Source organism: Phyllobates terribilis, unplaced genomic scaffold (genome assembly GCF_046119375.1).
Source record: "Phyllobates terribilis strain yellow unplaced genomic scaffold, ASM4611937v1 Scaffold_12__6_contigs__length_324123572, whole genome shotgun sequence".
Lineage (NCBI taxonomy): Eukaryota > Metazoa > Chordata > Amphibia > Anura > Dendrobatidae > Phyllobates > Phyllobates terribilis.
In genome coordinates this window covers 44,724,648-44,745,304 of record NW_027362772.1, presented here as the reverse complement: position 1 = coordinate 44,745,304, position 20,657 = coordinate 44,724,648, and the positions used below count along the sequence as shown (strand labels likewise).

The 20,657-nt window shown below is 47.1% G+C and overlaps 1 protein-coding gene across 6 annotated transcripts in view; it reads right to left on the bottom strand.

The window, feature by feature from the left end:
* The window catches only part of LOC141172014 (sulfotransferase 2B1-like), a 913,436-nt gene that overhangs the window by 222,965 nt on the left and 669,814 nt on the right, over nt 1-20,657 (bottom strand). The gene's annotated exons all lie outside the window — the stretch shown is intronic.

The following is a 20,657-nucleotide window of genomic DNA, read 5'->3' as shown; positions in this document are numbered from 1 at the left end:
ACCATTGTATTTAATAACAAATTATTACTGCATCTAGCCCAGTAAATACTTTTGGGCCTGTAGCAGTGTCTGTTACTCATTGGAGTAGCCCATTTGTACCAAGCTACACCACCTTTGTTTTTAATAACAATTTTTTACTGCATCTAGCCCAGTAAATACTTTGGGCCTGTAGCAGTGTCTGTTACTCATTGTATTAGCCCATCTGTACCAAGCTACACCAACTTTGTATTTAATAAAAATGTTTTACTGCATCTAGCCAAGTAAAATCTTTTGGGCCTGTAGCAGTGTCTGTTACTCATTGTAGTAGCCCATCTGTACCAAGCTACACCACCTTTGCATTTAATAACAATTTTATACTGCAGCTAGCCCAGTAAATACTTTTGGGCCTGTTGCAGTGTCTATTACTCATTGTAGTAGCCCATCTGTACCAAGCTGCACCAAATTTGCATTTAATAACAATTTTTTACTGCATCTAGCCAAGCAAAATCTTTTGGGCCTATAGCAGTGTCTGTTTCTCATTGGAGTAGCCCACCTGTACCAAGCTGCACCACCTTTGTATTTAATAACAATTTTTTACTGCATCTAGCCCAGTAAATACTTTTGGCCCTTTAGCAGTGTCTGTTACTCATTGTAGTAGCACATCTGTACCAAGCTACACCACCTTTGTATTTAGTAACAATTTTTTACTGCATCTAGCCAAGTAAAACCTTTTGGGCATAGTAGCAGTGTCTGTTACTCATTGTAGTAGCCATCTGTACCATGCTACACCATTTTTGTATTTAATAACAATTTTTTACTGCATCTAGCCCAGTAAATACTTTTTTGCCTGTAACAGTGTCTGTTACTCATTGCAGGTACCCATCTGTACCAAGCTACACCACATGTGTATCTAATAAAATTGTTTTACTGCATCTAACCCAGCCAATTCTTTTGGGCTAGTACCACAGTTTGGCCACTCAGCTCTGCTCGTTTTCCATCCATAGTTTTTTGTGCAAACAACTACAGAGTTGTCAATTAATTAACCACCAAAATGAGTGGCAAAAGGCCTGCTGCTGGTGGAAAGGGAAAAAAAGGTTGTGTCCGTTGGGTAGGTGTTAAAGCAACAGTAACATCTGCAGAAGAAAGACCATCTTCCAGCCAAACTAAGATGTCTACTTCTTTTCGTGGACAATGTGATACGATCCCTTTCTTACGGAGACTTCCATTGCTACAAATTCCAGATGAGGCACAAAAACAGCAGGTGCTTCAACGGATATCAAGTGCTCCTTCAAGTGGGCTCTCCTCCACCTCAACTTCAAAATCACAAATACTCCAGTCCTCAGAGGTGTCACCCCAATCGCACTTGCTTCCTCACAGCTCCTAAGTCTCCAGCTGCCCGTCTGAGTATGGGGTAACACAGATGGTTGAGTCTGCTGAGCTGTTTACTCATACAATAGCCTGGGAAACGGAGGTCTGCTCCAGAGCTTCTGTTAATCCAGACGAGGAAATGATCTGTACTGATGCCTAGAATCTTTATGAGTCTGATCCAGGACCAGATGAAGAAGGTTCTGAGCATATTGCAGACCCTCGTTCCCAAACTGTAACTCCTGTTGGTGGAGACAATGATGAAGATGATGATGAGACTCAAATACCTGATTGGAGCGACAACTTGACTTTTCGGTCAGGGCAGGAACAGGTTGGCTCTGAGGACGATGGGTGTGAGAACACACAGAGTGATGATGACGAGGTTGGAGATCCCACTTACTGTCAACCAACAGTCAGCCAGTCGATGAGGTCAGCAGAGGAGGTGGAGGAGGATGCTATTGACGACGATGTTAGGATGCGCCTTACTGGACAGAGATGGAGTACTGGAAGCACGTCAACAACTGCATCCTCAAGCACAACTCGGCCTCTGAACACAAGTCGTGGTGGCTCTTCTGGTTGCATGGACTCTAAGCCTTGCATAGCCTGGGTATTTTCTCAGATCGATAAGGATGACCCAACTCGTGTTATCTGTAATATTTGTCACCAAAAGCTAAGTAGAGGCCAATAAATCCATAGTTTGAGTACTTCATGCATGAACCGTCACATGGATATGAAGCATAAGTTGCAGTGGGAAGCTCACTGTGCTACAATGCGGCCTAGCGGGTCTGGTCAACCACCGTCTGCCCCATATTGTGCATCCGCGGCCACTTCATCCTCTGTGACTGGGGGGACAGCAGTCACACATGTTTTTGGACGCAGACCTACCACCTCTTTACCCGCAACAGCCAGTGTGATTGGCAGGTCTTCATTTCATTTGGAAGTGGAAACACCAGCTGGTGTTGAGTGCTCTCTGACATCAAGAGCACCACCTTTGGAACAAGGCAACCTAACTTTTCTGTCTGCATCTTCCTCACAAACCGGCAGTTTACTGGGGACACCCTACTCAACCTCATCTAAGCACAACAGCCAGCACTCGGTTGCTCAAATGTGGACAAGTAAAAGACCATTTCCTCCTAGCTATGACAAAGCTAAGAGGTTAATTTCACCATCAGCAAGCTGTTGGCTGCAGAAATGCTGCCTTTCTGCCTGGTGGACACACAGGATTTTTGAGACCTTATGTCCATTGCAGTGCCCCAGTACCAGATGCCCAGTCGGCAGTACTTCTCAAAGAAAGGTGTGCCTGCGCTACAACAGCATGTCGCAGACAACATCACCGCTTCTTTGAGAACCTCTGTGTGTGACAGGATGCATTTCACCACAGACACTTGAACGAGTAGGCATGGACAGGGGTGTTACATGTCGCAGACTGGGCACTGGGTAACTATGGTGACAGCAGGACAAGGGGCTGCTGTCCAAGTTTTGCCGTCCCCATGAGTTATGCGTCAATCCTCTTTATCTAGAAGTTCCTCCACTGCTTCTGCCTCCTCAACCTCCTCTCAGTCCTTCCCCTGCACCCAAAGCCTGTCTGGTAATGCCAACCACTTTCTAACTGCGCAGGAGGAATCCTGCACACCTCCTTACTATGCTGGCAGCAGGGTTCAACGGCATAAGGCGGTGTTTAAATTGAAATGTCTGGGAAATGTGAGTCACACAGCTGAGGAGTTGTGGTAAACTCTGGAGACCCAGTTTCATGAATGGTTGTCTCCACTGGACCTGCAACCAGGGAAGGCCGTGTGGGACAATGCTGAATACCTGGGTGTGGCCCTTCGCCGGGGCAATGTCACACACGTGCCTTGTATGGTTCACGTGTTGAACCTGGTTGTCCAGCAATTTTTAGCCCACTATCCCAGACTACATGGCCTTCTGCAGAGGGCACGGTCGCTGTGTGCTCACTTCCGCCGTTCGCATCCCGCAGCTTAATGACTTACATCTCTACAAAAGTCGTTGGGCCTGCCAGTTCACCGGCTGAAATGCGATTTGCCGACATGGTGGAATTCAGCTCTGCACATGTTGCAGCGACTGTGGCAGTACCGACAAGCCCTGGTGCAATACGTTCTGACGAATAGCCTGGGCCAACGAGATCCAGAGGTGGGGTAAATCACGCTGCAGGAGTGGTCTCAGATCAGGGACCTATGAACCCTACTGCACAGTTTTGAAATGGCGACGAAGATGTTTAGTGCTGACGATGCCATTATCAGCATGACTATTCCGGTGATGCACATGCTGGAGCACACGTTAAACAGAATTCGGAGTCAGGAGGTGGGACAAGAGGACTTGGAGGAAGTAGAGGAGGAGTCGTATGAGGAAGGGATAACATCTCCAAGGTCCAGACGGTCGGCAGCACCAAGGCGGCAAGCATGGGAGGGTGGGGGAGAGGGATTAACCAGGGTGCATGATAGCAACCAAACTAGTGAGGAAGGTGCAGGAGGCGAGGAAGAAGTGGAGGACGAACTGGCAATGGGCATGGAAGACTCATCAGATGAGGGAGACCTTGATCACATTTCTGTTGTGCGAGGTTGGGGGGAGAGGGCAGAGGAAGTATGATTCTTACCTCGCTTCCAACACAATTAGGGCTTGGTCCTCCTGGATGCACAAGACACATGAGTGCCTTCTTGCTGCACTACCTGCAACATGACCATCGGTTTGTCAGAATTCAAAGTAATCCTGACTACTGGGTTGCCACACTCTTAGATCCCCGGTACAAAAGTAAATTTGCCGAAATAATTCCTGCCATAGAAAGGGATTCACGCATGCAGTTGATGCGTCCCCTGGGCTGTGGGGTACCCGGAGCTGGGCCTCTAGATGCTGGGGGTTGAAGTCACCATGGCGGTGACCCGGTCCGTGACCCAGGGCGGTCAAACCAGGGTAGTTTATGTATAGTCCGACTACGCCACCTGTGGAATGCGGTTACTGGGAACCACCACTGCGGAGCAGTCCGCTGTAGCTGGTGGTATGTGCAGCGAGGTGATGTAACTCCCCACAGGAAGAGTGGAGCTTCAGGGCAGCGTGTATCGATGATGGTGGTGGTAGTTCAAGGTATGAGTGCAGTCCCAGGGTCTTTACTGTTGGCAATTATATGGGCCCCAACGGGAATACCGGCTAGTGATGAGGGCCTGATTAGTCTGGGAACAATCCTAGAGTCCTCCTCGCCAGGTGAAGTTGTAGGCCTGCCGTTCTGACTCTACTCTTTGGCTATCCCGCTTACAGTCGTGTTGTAGCCCACGTCCTTGAGTGTAATGCGCTGTGCTCACTCGTATGGCTGGCGACTCGGACCATGTGGATTCCTCGCTCCTCTGTGGCGGTACGGGTCCTTTTGTGTGGCTGAGCCTCTGGGCTTCTGTGGGCCATGAGACCTGCAATCCTCTTCCCTGCAGTATCTGCTGCTGGGTATGCAATCTCCACAGCCTCGGATTCCGGTGTCCGGTCCTCTGTGTATACTGGCCAGGAAGAGCTATCTCCAGCTCCAGTCTCTGGCTCCTTCCTCCTTCATGTCCTACTTTACTCCACACTAGACTCAGACTTAGACTGACTAACCCCGCCTCCAGATTCAGTTATATAGGGCAGGTTCCTCCCCCTTCTGGTCTGGGGCAGGAGGTGTTGCATGTCATGTGTTCCTGACCAGGAAACTCCTGTTTTGCTCCCAGACATGGTATTACTTCCACTGTGGCAACCAGACCCTCTGGGGTGCCACATTCCCCCCAAGTAAATTTCAGTACCTTGGAACTGAGCATATTTTGCAAAAATAACAGGTAACAATAAACAATAGCAATAACAAGGTACATGAACATATTTACAGGCATTACTGTCATTTTAGGTCACGGTATCATCCATAACCAGGTGTCCATTTCACCCAAGAAGGTGCATTTCTTGAGGACCTGTCCCAAACCCTCCACGGAGGCCCTGGGGTGGCTACAGGGCATTGATGATCCAGATGTTGGACCACATCTTCAGCCACCTCCACGGGTTTTTGTTCTGTGGTCTGGCACAAAGGGACACTTTATAGGTGCAATTATTTACAGGCAAAGTTTTTGGTTATTCACTGTCCATAACCTGAAAGTCTTTGAACCCTGTTGGATCACTGGAAAAACATAATTAGTACACACATATAAAACATTTCAAAATTTTTCTATACTTTAAACTTTACGTTTTAAATTCTCCAACGAGCAGGGGGCTGACCTTATGTAGCTCTGGTAGATCTATGTAACACACTGTCTGTCTGTGTTCTACCTTGGTCCCCTGTATTTACCCCTGGTGTGGTGGGCTCAATGTTCACCTCACTACAGGTGTTTGGAGGTGTCTCTGGCAGGTTGGGCAGCTTCCTACGGATCCTTTGGCTTACCGTGGGTACGACAGGTTCGCTACTAGCAGAGGGTAGATTCTCCTGGTCTGCTGATGAGGAATCTTCTGTCTCTGGAGCCAATGGTTCTTCCAACTCTACTGGGACTTCTACAGCTCCCTGAGGGGCTGGTTGGAGAAATGCAAGGACGGGCACAACAATGGCATTATTCACTAGCATCCATGACCAGGGAAATTCTCTGAGTACTGTGCTGACCATTTCTTCCACTTCCTCTGTGGGTTGAGGGATATCTTGGCCTTCTTCAGCATGCTGTAGCTGCTCGGGACATTTCTTAAGGTGGTCTCTGGAAACTGTTGCTGTCGTTTCTCCTCCATCCTTACTTATGAGGTACACCTTGGTGTTATCATGACTTGATGGTAGAATGGTGTACGGCTCTTTTTCCCACTGGTCATCCAATTTATGGAGCCGCCTTTTTCTCTTTAGAGAAACCAGGGGAGGAGTCCTGAGGAGATAATTTGCATATTCCCACTGCATTTTGGGGTAAGTGAAGAGTCTCCGCGAGCTCAAAGAACACTGGATTTTGGCTGTTGGAGCTGAAAAGAGGACATCGGTAAACCAGGGGAGGAGTCCTGAGGAGATAATTTGCATATTCCTACTGCATTTTGGGGTAAGTGAAGAGTCTCCGCGAGCTCAAAGAACACTGGATTTTGTCTGTTGGAGCTGAAAAGAGGACATCGGTAAACCAGGGGAGGAGTCCTGAGGAGATAATTTGCATATTCCCACTGCATTTTGGGGTAAATGAAGAGTCTCCGCGAGCTCAAAGAACACTGAATTTTGTCTGTTGGAGCTGAAAAGAGGACATCGGTAAACCAGGGGAGGAGTCCTGAGGAGATAATTTGCATATTCCCACTGTATTTTGGGGTAAGTGAAGAGTCTCCGCGAGCTCAAAGAACACTGGATTTTGTCTGTTGGAGCTGAAAAGAGGACATCTGTAAACCAGGGGAGGAGTCCTGAGGAGATAATTTGCATATTCCCACTGCATTTTGGGGTAAGTGAAGAGTCTCCGCGAGCTCAAAGAACACTGGATTTTGTCTGTTGGAGCTGAAAAGAGGACATCGGTAAACGGCACGCACATTTTGAAGCTTTTTTTTTAAGCTTTTTTCACTGTTTTCAGAACATTAACAGAAAGAACATGGAAGAGTCCAGGAGCCATTTGGTGAGCTGCATATCCTGCTACATGTTCACAGACTTGCCAGTGGAAAAGCCAAACTTCACATGCCAGAAATGCAAGCTTGTGTCCCTGTTGGAGGAAAAGTTGCAAAATCTAGAAGAGAGGTTAACTACCTTGAAAATCATTAAGGAAGGTGAAGAGTTCTTATACAGAGCAGAATTATCTCTTCATGATTCAGAAAGAGAAGAAATTTGAACTGCACCTGAGGAAATAGAGGAATGGAAGCATGTGACCCACAGAAGCAGGAGGATCGAGAGGCAGTCAGCACCCATACTGCTCAGGAACCAGTACCAGGCTCTCTCGCAGGAGAACCATAAAGAAATACAGCAAGATAAGACTTTGCCAGCAATGAATAACCTTGTAATCCCTCAGAATCCTCCTGGATGGAGAAAGAAGAATGTTGTGAAGAAAAAACGGAGAGTGGTGGTCATGGGGGATTCTATGTTAAGAGGAACAGAGGCCGCTATCTGCAGACAAGACATAACCTCAAGAGAAATGTGCTGTCTTCCAGGAGCAAAAATTAAAGGTGTGTCTGACAGGATATCAAGACTCTTCAGACCTACAGATCACTACCCATTCCTGCTAATACATGTGGGGACAAATGACACCGCAAGAAAGGACCTGGAAACCATCTGCAGTGACTTTGAAGACTTAGGCAAGAAAGTGAAAGAATTGGGAGCGCAGGTGGTCTTCTCATCCATCCTCCCAGTGGATGGCCATGGAACAATGAGGTGGAATAAGATTCTACAGGTGAACAACTGTCTACGTCGATGGTGCCATCAACAAGGATTTGGATTTCTGGATCAGGGAATGAATTACCTATACGATGGACTACTTGCTAGAGATGGGGTGCACCTTGCGAAGACTGGAAAACATGTATTTGGAAGTCGCCTTGCTACACTCATCAGGAGAGCTTTAAACTAGAACAATGTGGGAAGGGAAGCAAAAGGCCAGAAAAAGCCATACAGCTGACAAATACTATTGAGATCTCTGCTACTGGAAGTGGAAAGGAAGAACAAAGACAAAACAATTTAAATAATAAAAATATGGGAGGAAGAGAAACCAATCACAAACTAAAATGTTTTTATACAAATGCACAAAGCATGGGCAACAAACAAGGAGAATTGGAACTACTAATGCAGGAAAAGAAATATGATGTCATTGGAATCACTGAAACTTGGTGGGACGATACACATGATTGGAATAAAAGGCTAAAAGGATACAACTTATTTGCAAGAAACAGACTTGATAAACGAGGAGGAGGTGTCGCATTGTATGTTAGAAAAGCGTATATCTGCACAGAGATTGAAGCTTCAGAGACTGGGAGTTCTGTGGAAACTGTTTGGGTAAGAATACAAGGAGAGAACAACGGAAAGGACACCATTGTAGGCATTTACTACAGGCCACCTGGGCAAGCTGAAGATATGGATGAACTCTTTATGCATCAAATGACCAAGTTCTCCAAAAAATATGACGTAGTTGTCATGGGAGATTTCAACTATCCAGACATTTGTTGGGAATCTCTCTCAAGTAAAACTAATAGGTCAAGCAAATTCTTATCCTCTCTTGCTGACAACTTTATCTTCCAAAAGGTAGGGGATCTGCTACTTTGGATCTAATCCTTATAAACAGGGGGGAAATGGTTGAGGAGGTAAAGGTGGCTGGGACCCTAGGAGGCAGCGATCATGCTATTATAGAATTTTGGATAACTAGAGGAGGAAGACATGTGAAGACTCAAACTTCAAGGTTAGATTTTAGAAAGGCAAATTTTAAGAGACTCAGAAAGAGAATAGGAGGGATCCAATGGCTGGATGTCCTTAAGGACAAAAATGTCCAGGAAGGATGGGAAATTTTTAAAAATGAGATTCTCAAAGCACAATAGTTAACAATCCCGAAAAGTAGGAAGAATGGGAAGCATTTAAGGAAACCAGGATGGATGAACACAGAACTTAAACACATGCTAAAAAGAAAGAAGGAAATGTTTATTAAATGGAAAGAAGGAGGCATATCTAAAGAAGATTATAATGCAGTCTGCAGATCCTGCAGGGCACGTATCAGGTTAGCTAAAGCTGACAATGAATTAAGGCTTGCAAGAGATGTCAAAAGCAATAAAAAATGATTTTGGGGGTATGTCAAAAGTAAAAGAAAAGTCAAAGATGCTATAGGATTTTTACAGGATGAAAATGGAGAAATGGTAAGAGAGGATGTTGAGAAGGCCGAACTTTTTAATTCCTATTTTGCATCTGTTTTCTCTCAGAAAGAAAATGTAACATCTTCAATGTCCTATTAAAGGAATAGAAGAATCCAAGATATCTGTAAACAGTGAGATTGTGAGGGAATATTTTGCTAACATAAATGAGTTCAAGTCTCCAGGTCCAGATGAATTACACCCCAGAGTACTGAAGGAGATCGTAGAAGAAATTTTAGAACCACTCTCCATATTCTTTGAAAATTCTTGGAGAACAGGAGAAGTCCCAGAAGACTGGAGAAGAGCAAATGTTGTTCCTATCTTCAAAAAGGGGAAGAAGGTGGACCCAGGGAACTATAGGCCGGTGAGTCTGACTTCTATACCAGGAAAGATCTTTGAACAAATTATTAAACAACATGTATGTAAGTACATGGATAAGAATGAAGTGATTAACCAGAGTCAGCATGGGTTTGTAACTAACAAGTCATGTCAGACTAACTTAATTTCCTTCTATGACAGAATCACTGACTGGGTGGATCAGGGAAATGCTATAGATATAGTATATCTTGACTTCAGCAAAGCATTTGACAAAGTATCTCACACCATCCTTATTGAAAAAATGACCAAGTATGCAATGGACCAGGCAACTGTTAGGTGGATTCATAACTGGCTTAGTGATCGGACTCAAAGGGTGGTTGTAAATGGCTTCACATGCAGCTGGATGAATGTCTCAAGTGGGGTACCACAGGGCTCCGTCCTGGGACCTGTATTGTTCATCATCTTTATCAATGATTTAGATGAAGGAATTGAGGGTAAACTGATTAAATTTGATGATGACACAAAGCTAGGAGGGATAGCTAATACTTGAGAAGAGAGAGAGAGGATTCAAAAAGACCTAAATAAACTGGAGCAGTGGGCAGCAACCAACAGAATGGTTTTTAACAGGGAAAAATGCAAAGTACTACATCTGGGCAATAAAAATGAAAAAAGCATATACAGAATGGGAGGAATAGAGCTAAGCAACAGTACATGTGAAAAAGACTTAGGTATAGTAATAGATCATAGACTGAACATGAGTCAACAGTGTGATGCAGCAGCAAAAAAGGCAAATACAATTCTGCGATGTATTAACAGAAGCATACAGTCTAGATCAAGTGAAGTCATTATCGGTCTTTACTCCTCTTTGGTCAGACCTCATCTGGAATACTGTGTACAGTTTTGGGCACCACATTTTAAAAAAGACATAGACAAACTGGAGCAAGTTCAGAGAAGAGCGACCAGAATGGTGACCAGTCTGCAAACCATGTCCTATGAGGAACGGTTGCAGGATTTGGGAATGTTTAGCTTGCAAAAAAGAAGACTGAGAGGAGACTTAATAGCTGTCTACAAATATGTCAAGGGCTGTCACATTGTAGAAGGATCATCTTTATTCTCATTTGCACAAGGAAAGACTAGAAGCAATGGGATGAAACTAAATGGGAGGAGACACAGATTAGATATTAGAAAAAACTTTTTGACAGTTAGGGTGATTAATGAGTGGAACAGGCTGCCACGAGAGGTGGTGAGTTCCCTTTCAATGGACGTCTTCAAACAGAGGCTGGACAGACATCTGTCTGAGATGATTTAGTGAATCCTGCTTTGAGCAGGAGGTTGGACCAGATGACCCAGGAGGTCCCTTCCAACTCTACCATTCTATGATTCTATGATTCTTTAGGACTTGCTCTCCCGGTGACAAGGGGGCAGCAGATGCATGTTGATTGTAAGTCTTCTCTTGCCTTTCTCTTGCTTGGGACAGATTTCTTTCCTCACTTTCTTGTACCTTACAGTATTGCTGTTGCCGCTCAGTGTCCCAATCTGCATCTGGTGAGTCATCCTCTGGTGTCAGAACTCCCATATCCAGATTGATGGGCAGCTTACCAGGTCTTGCTCTCATCAGGTAAGCAGGTGAGCAGTTGGTGGAATTCACTGGGATGTGGTTTTAAAGATCCACCAGGTCTGGCAACTTTTCTGGCCACAGGCTGCGTTCCTCCAGGGGCAACGTCTTCAGTAGGTCTATCACCACCTGATTCATCTTTTCACACATCCCGTTGGTCTGGAGGTGATAATGCGTTGTATGGATCTTCTTGCAGCTGTACAGGTTGCAGAATTCCTGGAATACTTCTGCTTTGAAGGCCAGACCTTGATCAGTTAGCAAACGTTCTGGGTAACCATGCGGACAGCAGAAGTGCTGTTGGAAAGCTCTGGCTGCTGTCTGAGCCGTTTGGTCCTTGACTGGCACTACTACCAGGAACCGGGAGTAGTGGTTTACGATGGTGAGAGCGTAGACATATCCTGACCTGCTCGGGGATAGCTTCACATGGTCCAGGGCTACCAGTTCGAGTGACTGCTTGGTGATGATGGGCTGCAGGGGAGCCCTCTGGCTGTCACGGTCTTTTTCTCTCAGGTTGCATGGTCCGCATTCTCGACACCACTTCTCGACTGCTTTCCTCATGCCAACCCAATAGAACCATTCACGTAGCAGGACTTCCAGCTTCTTCCATCCAAAATGTCCCACTCCATCGTGGTACGCTTCCAGGACCATAGACGCATCTCGCCTCGGGACTGCCACCTGCCAGACCAGCTCATGTGTCCGGGAGTTGACAGTCCTTCGACACAGCTTCCCTTCATAGATGAACAGCTGGCTCTTTTCTTTCCACAGCTGTTTGGTCTCTTCTGGAGCATCTGAATCAGCGTATGAGTCAGCTTGTGTCAGCAACTCTTTGACTAGGCGAACAGCCGGGTCACTGTCTTGCGTTTCTGCCCATCCATGGTGGGGCAATGGATTGAACGTGACTTCTCTGTTGGCAGAGCACCTGTTCTTCACAAAATGGGAGCACTGCTTTATACCATGGTGGTGGAACGTGGGAATTTCTATCTCTTCCAGCTCCTCTGGGTCTTCTCCCCCGTCTGGCAAGTTAGGCATTCTGGACAGCGCATCTGCGTTTGCATTCTTGTGCCCAGCCCGTTACTTGATGGTGAATTCGTAATTAGACAGTCGGGCCATCCATCTTTGTTCCAGGGCACCAAGTTTTGCAGTGTCCAGGTGTGTCAGCGGGTTATTATCTGTGTACACAGTGAATTTGGACAAGGCGAGATAATGTTTGAAGCACTCAGTCACAGCCCAGACGATGGCAAGGAACTCCAACTTGAAGGATCTGTAGTTTTCTGGGTTTCTTTCTGTGGGCCAGAGCTTCCTGCTCGCGTAGGCTATCACCCTTTCTCTGCCTTGCTAGATCTGAGACAGCACCGCTCCTAGTCCCACGTTGCTCGCGTCCGTGTGAAGGATGAAGGGTTGGCCATAATCAGGGTAGGCCAGGACCTCGTCTCCTGTGAGAACCATCTTCAGCCTGCTGAAGGATACATCTTCCAGCTTATCCCATTTGAATGGAGGCTTCGGGGTTTTGGCCTTCCTGGACTGGCCTACTAGGAGGTCCTGCATGGGTGCCGCCATCTAGTAGAAGCCTGGTATAAACCTTCGGTAGTAGCCTACCAACCCGAGGAACTGCCGCACTTCTTTGATGGTGGAAGGTCTCGGCCAGTCCTTGATTACGGTGATCTTATCAGGGTCTGGTGCTACACAATCAGAGCTTACCACATGTCCTAAGTACTGTACTTTGGGCTTCAGCAGGTGGCACTTAGATGGCTTCACCTTCAGGCCAAAGCCAGCCAGGGCTTCAAACACTTCCGCCAGGTGCTTCAGATGATCCTCTTATGTCTTGGAGTATACTATGACGTCATCCAGGTACAGCAGGACTGTCTCGAAGTTCTTATGCCCTAGACAGCACTCCATCAACCGCTGGAAGGTCCCTGGAGCGTTCCAGAGCCCGAATGGCATGCAGTTGAACTCGCTGAGGCCCATCGGGGTGGTGAATGCGATCTTTTCCTTATCCGCTTCTGCTACAGGAACCTGCCAATACCCACTAGTAAGATCCAAAGTAGAGAAATAATTAGCAGATTTTAACGCAGCCAGTGACTCCTCTATCCTGGGTAGAGGGTATGCATCTTTATGTGTTATGCGGTTAATTTGACGGTAGTCTACACACATTCTCATTGTGCCATCCTTTTTCTTTACATGAACTAATGGAGCTGCCCAGTGGCTACAACTGTCTCTTATTACCCCAGCCTCCTTCATCTCTCACAACATCCCTTTGGCATTTTGGTAGTGTGCTGGAGGTACAGGCCAGTACCTTTCTTTAATGGGTGGATGGTCTCCCGTGGGGATATGGTGTTGAACCCCCTTTACCTGCCCGAAGTCGAGTGGGTGTTTACTGAAGACCGTTTCATACTCTTGGACCACCCGGTATACTCCTTGTTTTTGGTGTTGAGGGGTGGAGTCAGTGCCCACATGAAGCTTCTGACACCAGTCCTCCATCTGTCCCTCGGAGCCATTACCCTCCACCTGGTTGGATGGAGGTAAGGGTTTCACTGTTTTTATAGCATTCTGATTGACTGTAAATAGCTTGGCTAGGGTTGCATACCGGGGCAAACTGACTTCTTTTTCCCCAATGTTCAGGATGCGGACTGGCACTCTCCCATGGCCGACATCAACCACCTCCTTGGCTGTCAAAATGGTGGGCCTACTGTCAGAGTAGACGGGCTCTATCAGAGCCTGGTAATCTCTACCCCGGATACCGATTGCTGCCTGGCACCATATCAGAATTTTACTTCTTGGGGGCATGGCAATAGGGAATGGGTCACTCATCCTGACACTGCCAATTTCACCACCAGACAGTTCTACCTGTTGTCTTTTCATCAAGGCTCTGATCTCTCTTTGTAGAACCCGCTGCTGGCTAGAACTGGCGGTCACCGTAACCTGCTGTAACAAGACAATTATTTCTGCAAGACAATTTTCAATGACAGTGCCAAAGGTTATCATGGGATGACTTTCTCGGCAATCAATGTCGACAATAATCAGTCCTTGTGCTGGCAGTTCGACTTTGCCAACCTTTATGGTCACTTCTTTGTACCCCACCTGAGGTACGGGTTGACCATTACTGGACGGCGGGTAATGTCCGAATCAGTCCAGTACCATATGAAAAGAATGTAGGGGATGGTGGTCACCTGGGACCCAGTGTCCAGCAGCGCGCTCATTGGAAAGCCGTCCAGCACGATAGGTAGGACTGGTCGTCCTCCCACATATTTGTCTCGATAGCTTGATGAGCCTGGTTGGCTTACGCCTGGGGATTGGTCCTCTGCCCCAGGTTTTGCTCGTTTAAATGACAGTACCTTACATAATGTCCTGGTTGGTTGCAGCGGCGTCATATGGGTTGTCCGTCCTGGTCGTAGCGGTCGCTGTTCCTCCCTCTGGATGGTGGAATCCTCTTCTGTCGGCGCCACAGGACGTCCTCCGGACTGGAAGCCAGCTGGATCTTTCCTTTGGGATACACCTGCAAGGACTGCACAGTTTTGGTTAGCGCAGCTATACTTTTAGTTAACTCTTGGACCTGATGGTGCAGGTCTGTAGACGGGGCATTGTCCAAAGTCTGTGCATCAGCTCCTACAGGCTCTGGGGAAAAGGGTGTCACCTCCTGGTGGTAGGTGATAGCTGGGCGTTGGTGAGCTGTAGCGACACCTGGTGCTGGTTCTCATAGCACCCGGATGGCCCTGTCCTTAAACTGAGCAAAGTCCAAGTCAGGGTTTTGCAGAGCCATTATGCGCAGCTGGGTTCGGTGGGCGCTGGTTAGTAAACCCTCAATAAATTGTACGGTTAACAGTCTGTTTTCATCACGCACGCTGTCAGGGTCTACCTGTTTGATGGCCCTCAGCGCCTCCTGCAGGTTTAAAGCATAGTCCCCTACACTGTCCTGCGCCCGTTGTTTGCACCCATAAAACTTCATTTTTATCTCTGCCGTAGTACGGGTGTCAAAAGTGTCCTTTAGGCGGGCCAGTATCTCTTTTACAGTCCCTTTTTCTCTGGCTGACCAGGATTTTACTTCTCTCTGAGCTGCACCAATCAACTGGCCTATGAGGATGCTCACTTTCTGCTCTTCGGACAGGGGGTGTACTTTAAATAAACTGCTTAGTCTCCCCTTGAAGCCACTCAGGGTGTGCGACTGGGGCAACCACACCGCCCCCGGTATATATGGCATGGAGAGTGTCATTACCGCAGCAGCGGGCGCGCCGGTGGTTGAAGTTCCATCCATATCGGGTGTCTTCCTCCCCCGTAGTGAACCGTGGCCTACCTTCCTTCTCTTTTCTTCCATAGGCCGCAGTTCCGCAGGCGATGGTCTCTGTCGAGGACCTGGCGTTGCACGCCTCTAACATCAGTGTTCGCTGTGGCTCATTACAGGACCTGGTGCTGCATCCGTGCGTGGGGCAGGGCTTTGGTCTTAGCGCGTTTCCAGCGATCACGCCCCTCTTCTTCCCGCGCGGTGACTCGAAAATGGCCGACAGCGGCGGGAAAATGACGACAAATGGCGGGAAATCTTCACCACGGTATGCGACACAGTCTGTGAAGGCGTGCAGTACCCGGTGGCAGCGGGCATGAAATCCTGCCGACTACGCCAAAGTTTATGCGCCCCCTGGGCCGTTGGGTACCCGGAGCCGGGCCTGTAGATGCTGGGGGTTGGGGCATGATTCTTACCTCGCTACCAACACAATAAGGACTTGATCCTCCTGGATGCGCAAGACAGATGAGTGCCTTCTTGCTGCACTACCTGCAACATGACCCTCGGTTTGTCAGAATTCAAAGTAATCCTGACTACTGGGTTGCCACTGTTATGTTCTGCTACCAAAGCTAAGGAAAGAGAGGAGATCTGTCCCTACTATAGGACTCAGCTGAATCCCTACGATGCAACAGGGAACCTGATCCTGCGATCAGACCTGCTAAAGTCCTAATCTAGTCTGTACGGAGACCTATAGATGTGGGGAGGGAATCCCTACAAGTACTAAGGACTGGGAGGAATATGGGACACCTCCTAACAGAAATAGTAGCAGACAGACTAACAAACAAAATAAATAGAACATAGAGGTCCGTAGACCAAGCAAACTAACAGAGTTAGATACAGAGCACAGGCTAGCTAGAAAGTAGATATACAATGAAGTCCAGCAAAGCCAGAAGGGCGGAGCAGGATTAAATAGGCCAACAAGGTCATGTGACCAGCAAAGGAAAAAAAACCTAACAGCAAGGTTCTAACAGCCACACTGTTAGATCCCCAGTACAAAAGTAAATTTGCCGAAATAATTCCTGCCATAGAAAGGAATTCATGCATGCAGTTGACGCGCCCCCTGGGCTGTGGGGTACCCGGAGCCGGGCCTGTAGATGCTAGGGCTTGTAGTCCCCATGGCAGTGACCCGGTCCGTGACCCAGGGCGGTCAAACCATGGTAGTTTATGTATAGTCTGACTACGCCACCTGTGGAATGCGGTTATTGGGAGCCGCCGCTGCGGAGCAGTCTGCTGAAGCTGGTGGTATGTGCATCAAGGTGATGTAACTCCCCACAGGAAGAGTGGCGCTTCAGGGCAGCGTGTATGGATGATGGTGGTGGTAGTGCAAGGTATCAGTAATGACAACACGGAGTCTTTGCAGTGCAGTCCCAGGGTCTTTACTGTTGGCAATTATATGGGCCCCAACAGGAGTACCGGCTAGTGATGAGTAGAGATGAGCGGTGTTCGACTCTAACTGTTCGACAATCTCAAATTCGAGCTGTTTTGGGCGGTGTTCGAGCCGTTCGGCAAACACGAACGATTTGAAAAAAATTCGGCTGTTCGAGGTTATATTTGGTAACTGTTCGTGCACCAAAATCATAACTGGATTTTTTCTCAGTAATGATGAAAATTAATGTTAATACGCAGTTTGAGTGTACAGCGGGGTGGGGGGAGGGGCAGGGGATGGATCTCTGCAGGAATAATGAAGATCTCCATTTTTTTTCTCTTTCCCGCATTTACAGTGGGGAGGTGCAATCTGTCAGTCTATCAGCAGCGCACACACGGAGCGAAGTGCTTTTTTTCACACAAGCAAGGGCATGTGTCATTGGCAGTGTATGTCACATGTCCTTGACCTATAAGACCCAGCCATTTTCCCCGTTGCCACCATTTTCTCACTGCTGCAGCTGCGTGTTAGACGGCACTGCTGTTTCAGTGTGTGCTGTACCTTGATAATTTCAAGCCAATTTTCGCACAATTCTACAGATAGCTTGGGAGTAGGGAAGAGTTGTGATTGCAGTCCTTTTAAGGACTAGGTTACAGCATTTCCTACGACTTTTATCAGGCAGGTCTGTGCTCTTAAATAGATAGGTTGGGAGTAAAGACTAATTGTAATTACAGTCCTTTTCAGGACTAAGTTACATCAGTTCCTATCAGTTTTTGCCAGACAGGTCTGTGCCAGTGCTTTGCAAGTTTTTTTCACAGCATTTGGCTAAATCTAGCAAAGCTAATCCTTTTATGCCTATTGCAGAGTGTGATAGTCAGTGGAGTAGCCTATCTGTGTTGCAAGCTACACCACCTGTGTATAGAATACCAAATTTTTTACTGCACCTAGTGAAGTAAAATCTTTTAGGCATAGCATAATTCTATTAGTCCATCTATACTAACCTCCACCAGATTGCAAATTGAATATAATTTTTTTCTGCATTTAGCTCTGAAAAAATATTTGGGCTTCTAGCAGTGTGTGGGACTTGTTCTATTAGTCAATCTATACTGACCTCCATCAGGTTGCAAATTGAATATAATTTTTTTCTGCATCTAGCTCTGAAAAAATATTTGGGCTTCTAGCATTGTGTGGGAATTGTTCTATTAGTCCATCTATACTGACCTCCATCAGGTTGCAAATTGAATATAATTTTTTTCTGCATCTAGCTCTGAAAAAATATTTGGGCTTCTAGCAGTGTGTGGGACTTGTTCTATTAGTCCATCTATACTGACCTCCATCAGGTTGCAAATTCAATATAATTTTTTTCTGCATCTAGCTCTGAAAAAATATTTGGGCTTCTAGCAGTGTGTGGGCCTTGTTCTATTAGTCCATCTATACTGACCTCCATCAGGTTGCAAATTGAATATAATTTTTTTCTGCATCTAGCTCTGAAAAAATATTTGGGCTTCTAGCAGTGTGTGGGACTTGTTCTTTTAGTCCATCTATACTGTCCTCCATCAGGTTGCAAATTCAATATCATTTTTTTCTGCATCTAGCTCTGAAAAAATATTTGGGCTTCCAGCAGTGTGTGGGAATTGTTCTATTAGTCCATCTATACTGACCTCCATCAGGTTTCAAATTCAATATCATTTTTATCTGCATCTAACCCAGCCAATTCTTTTGGCCTAATACCACAGTTTGGCCACTCAGCTCTGCTCGGTTCCCATCCATTGTTTTTTTGTGCACACAACTCCAGAGTTGTGAATTAGTTAACCACCAAAATGAGTGGAAAAAGGCCTGCTGCTTGTGGAAAGGGGAATAGGTGTGTTGGGAAGGGGAAAAAAGGTTGTGTCCGTGGGGTAGGTGTTAAAGCAACAGTAACATCTGCAGAAGAAAGACCATCTTCCAGCCAAACTAAAATGTCTACTTCTTTTAGCGGACAATGCGATAAGATCCCTTTCTTACGGCCACGCCAATTGCTACAAATTTCAGATGAGGCACAAAAACAGCAGGTGCTTCAACGGATATCAAGTGCTCCTTTAAGTGGGCTCTCCTCCACCTCAACTTCAACATCACAAATACTCCAGTCCTCAGAGATGTCACCCCAATCGCACTTGCTTCCTCACAGCTCCCAAATCTCCTGCTGCCCATCTGAGTATGGGGTAGAGCAGATGGTTGAGTCTGCAGAGCTGTTTACTCATACTATAGCCTGGGAATCAGAGGTTGGCTCCAGAGCTTCTGTGAATCCAGACGAGGAAATGATCTGCACTGATGCCCAGAATCTTTATGAGTCGGATCCAGGACCAGACGCAAAAGGTTCTGACCATAATGTAGACCCTCATACCCAAAGTGTAACTCCTGTTGGTGGAGACAATGAGGAAGACAATGATGAGACTCAAATACCTGATTGGAGCGACAACTTTAGTTTTTTGTCAGGGCTGGAACAGGTTGGCTCTGAGGACGACGGGTGTGATAGCACACAGAGTGATGATGATGAGGTTGGAGATCCCACTTACTGTCAACCCACAGTCAGCCAAGAGAAGAGGTCAGCAGAGAAGGTGAATGAGGACGCTAGTGACGACGAGGTCAGGTTTCGCCTTCCTGGACAGATACGTAGTACTGGAAGCACGTCAACAACTGCATCCTCAAACACAACTCTGCCTCTGACCACAAGTCGTGTTGGCTCTTCAGGTCGCATGGGTGCTAAGCCTTGCATAGCCTGGGCATTTTTTCAGATCGATAAAGATGACCCAACTCGTGTTATCTGTAACATTTGTCAGCAAAAGCTAATTAGAGGCCAAAAAATACATAGTTTGAGTACTTCATGCATGAACCGGCCCATGGACATGAAGCATAAGTTGCAGTGGGATGCTCACTGTGCTACAATGCGGCCTAGCCGGCTGGGCCAACCACCGTCTGCCACATCTTGTGCATCCGCGGCCTCTTCATCCTCTGTGACTGGGGGGACAGCAGTTACACCTGTTTTGGGACGCAGACCTGCCACCTCTTTACCCGCAACAGCCAGCGTGATTGGCAGGTCATCATTTTCTTTGGAGGTGGTAACACCAGCTGGTGCTGAGCGCTCTCCGACACCGATAGCACCACCTTTGGATCGAGGCAACCTAACATGTCCGCCTGCATCTTCCTCACAGACCGGCAGTTTGCCGGGGACACCCTTATCAACCCCGTCTAAGCACAACAGCCAGCCCTCGGTCCCTCAGATGTGGACAAGTAAAAGACCATTTCCTCCTAGCCATGAGAAAGCTAAGAGGTTGAATATCACCATCTGCAAGCTCTTGGCTACAGAAATGCTGCCTTTCTGCCTGGTGGACACAGAGGATTTTCGAGACCTTATGTCCGTCGCAGTGCCCCAGTACCAGATGCCCAGTCGGCACTACTTCTCAAAGAAAGGTGTGCCTGCACTCCACCAGCATGTCGAACACAACATTACCGCTTCTTTGAGGAACTCTGTGTGTGACAGGGTGCATTTCACCACAGACACTTGGACGAGTAGGCATGGACAGGGGCATTACATGTCGCTGACTGGGCACTGGGTAACTATGGTGACAGCAGGACAAGGGGCTGCTGTCCAAGTCTTGCCGTCCCCACGAGCTGTGCGTCAGTCCTCTTTATCTCAATGTTCCTACACTGCTTCTGCCTCCTCAACCTCCTCTCAGTCCTCCACCTGCACCCAAAGCCTGTCTGGTCATGCCACAAGCTTTCTAACTGCGCAGAAGGGATCCTGCACACCTCCTTACTATGCTGGCAGTAGGGCTCAACGTCATCAGGTGGTTTTTACTTTGAAATGTCTGGGAAATGTGAGTCACACAGCTGAGAAGTTGTGGTCAGCTTTGGAGAACCAATTTCATGAATGGTTGTCTCCACTGGACCTGAAACCAGGGAAGGCCGTGTGCGACAATGATGCAAAC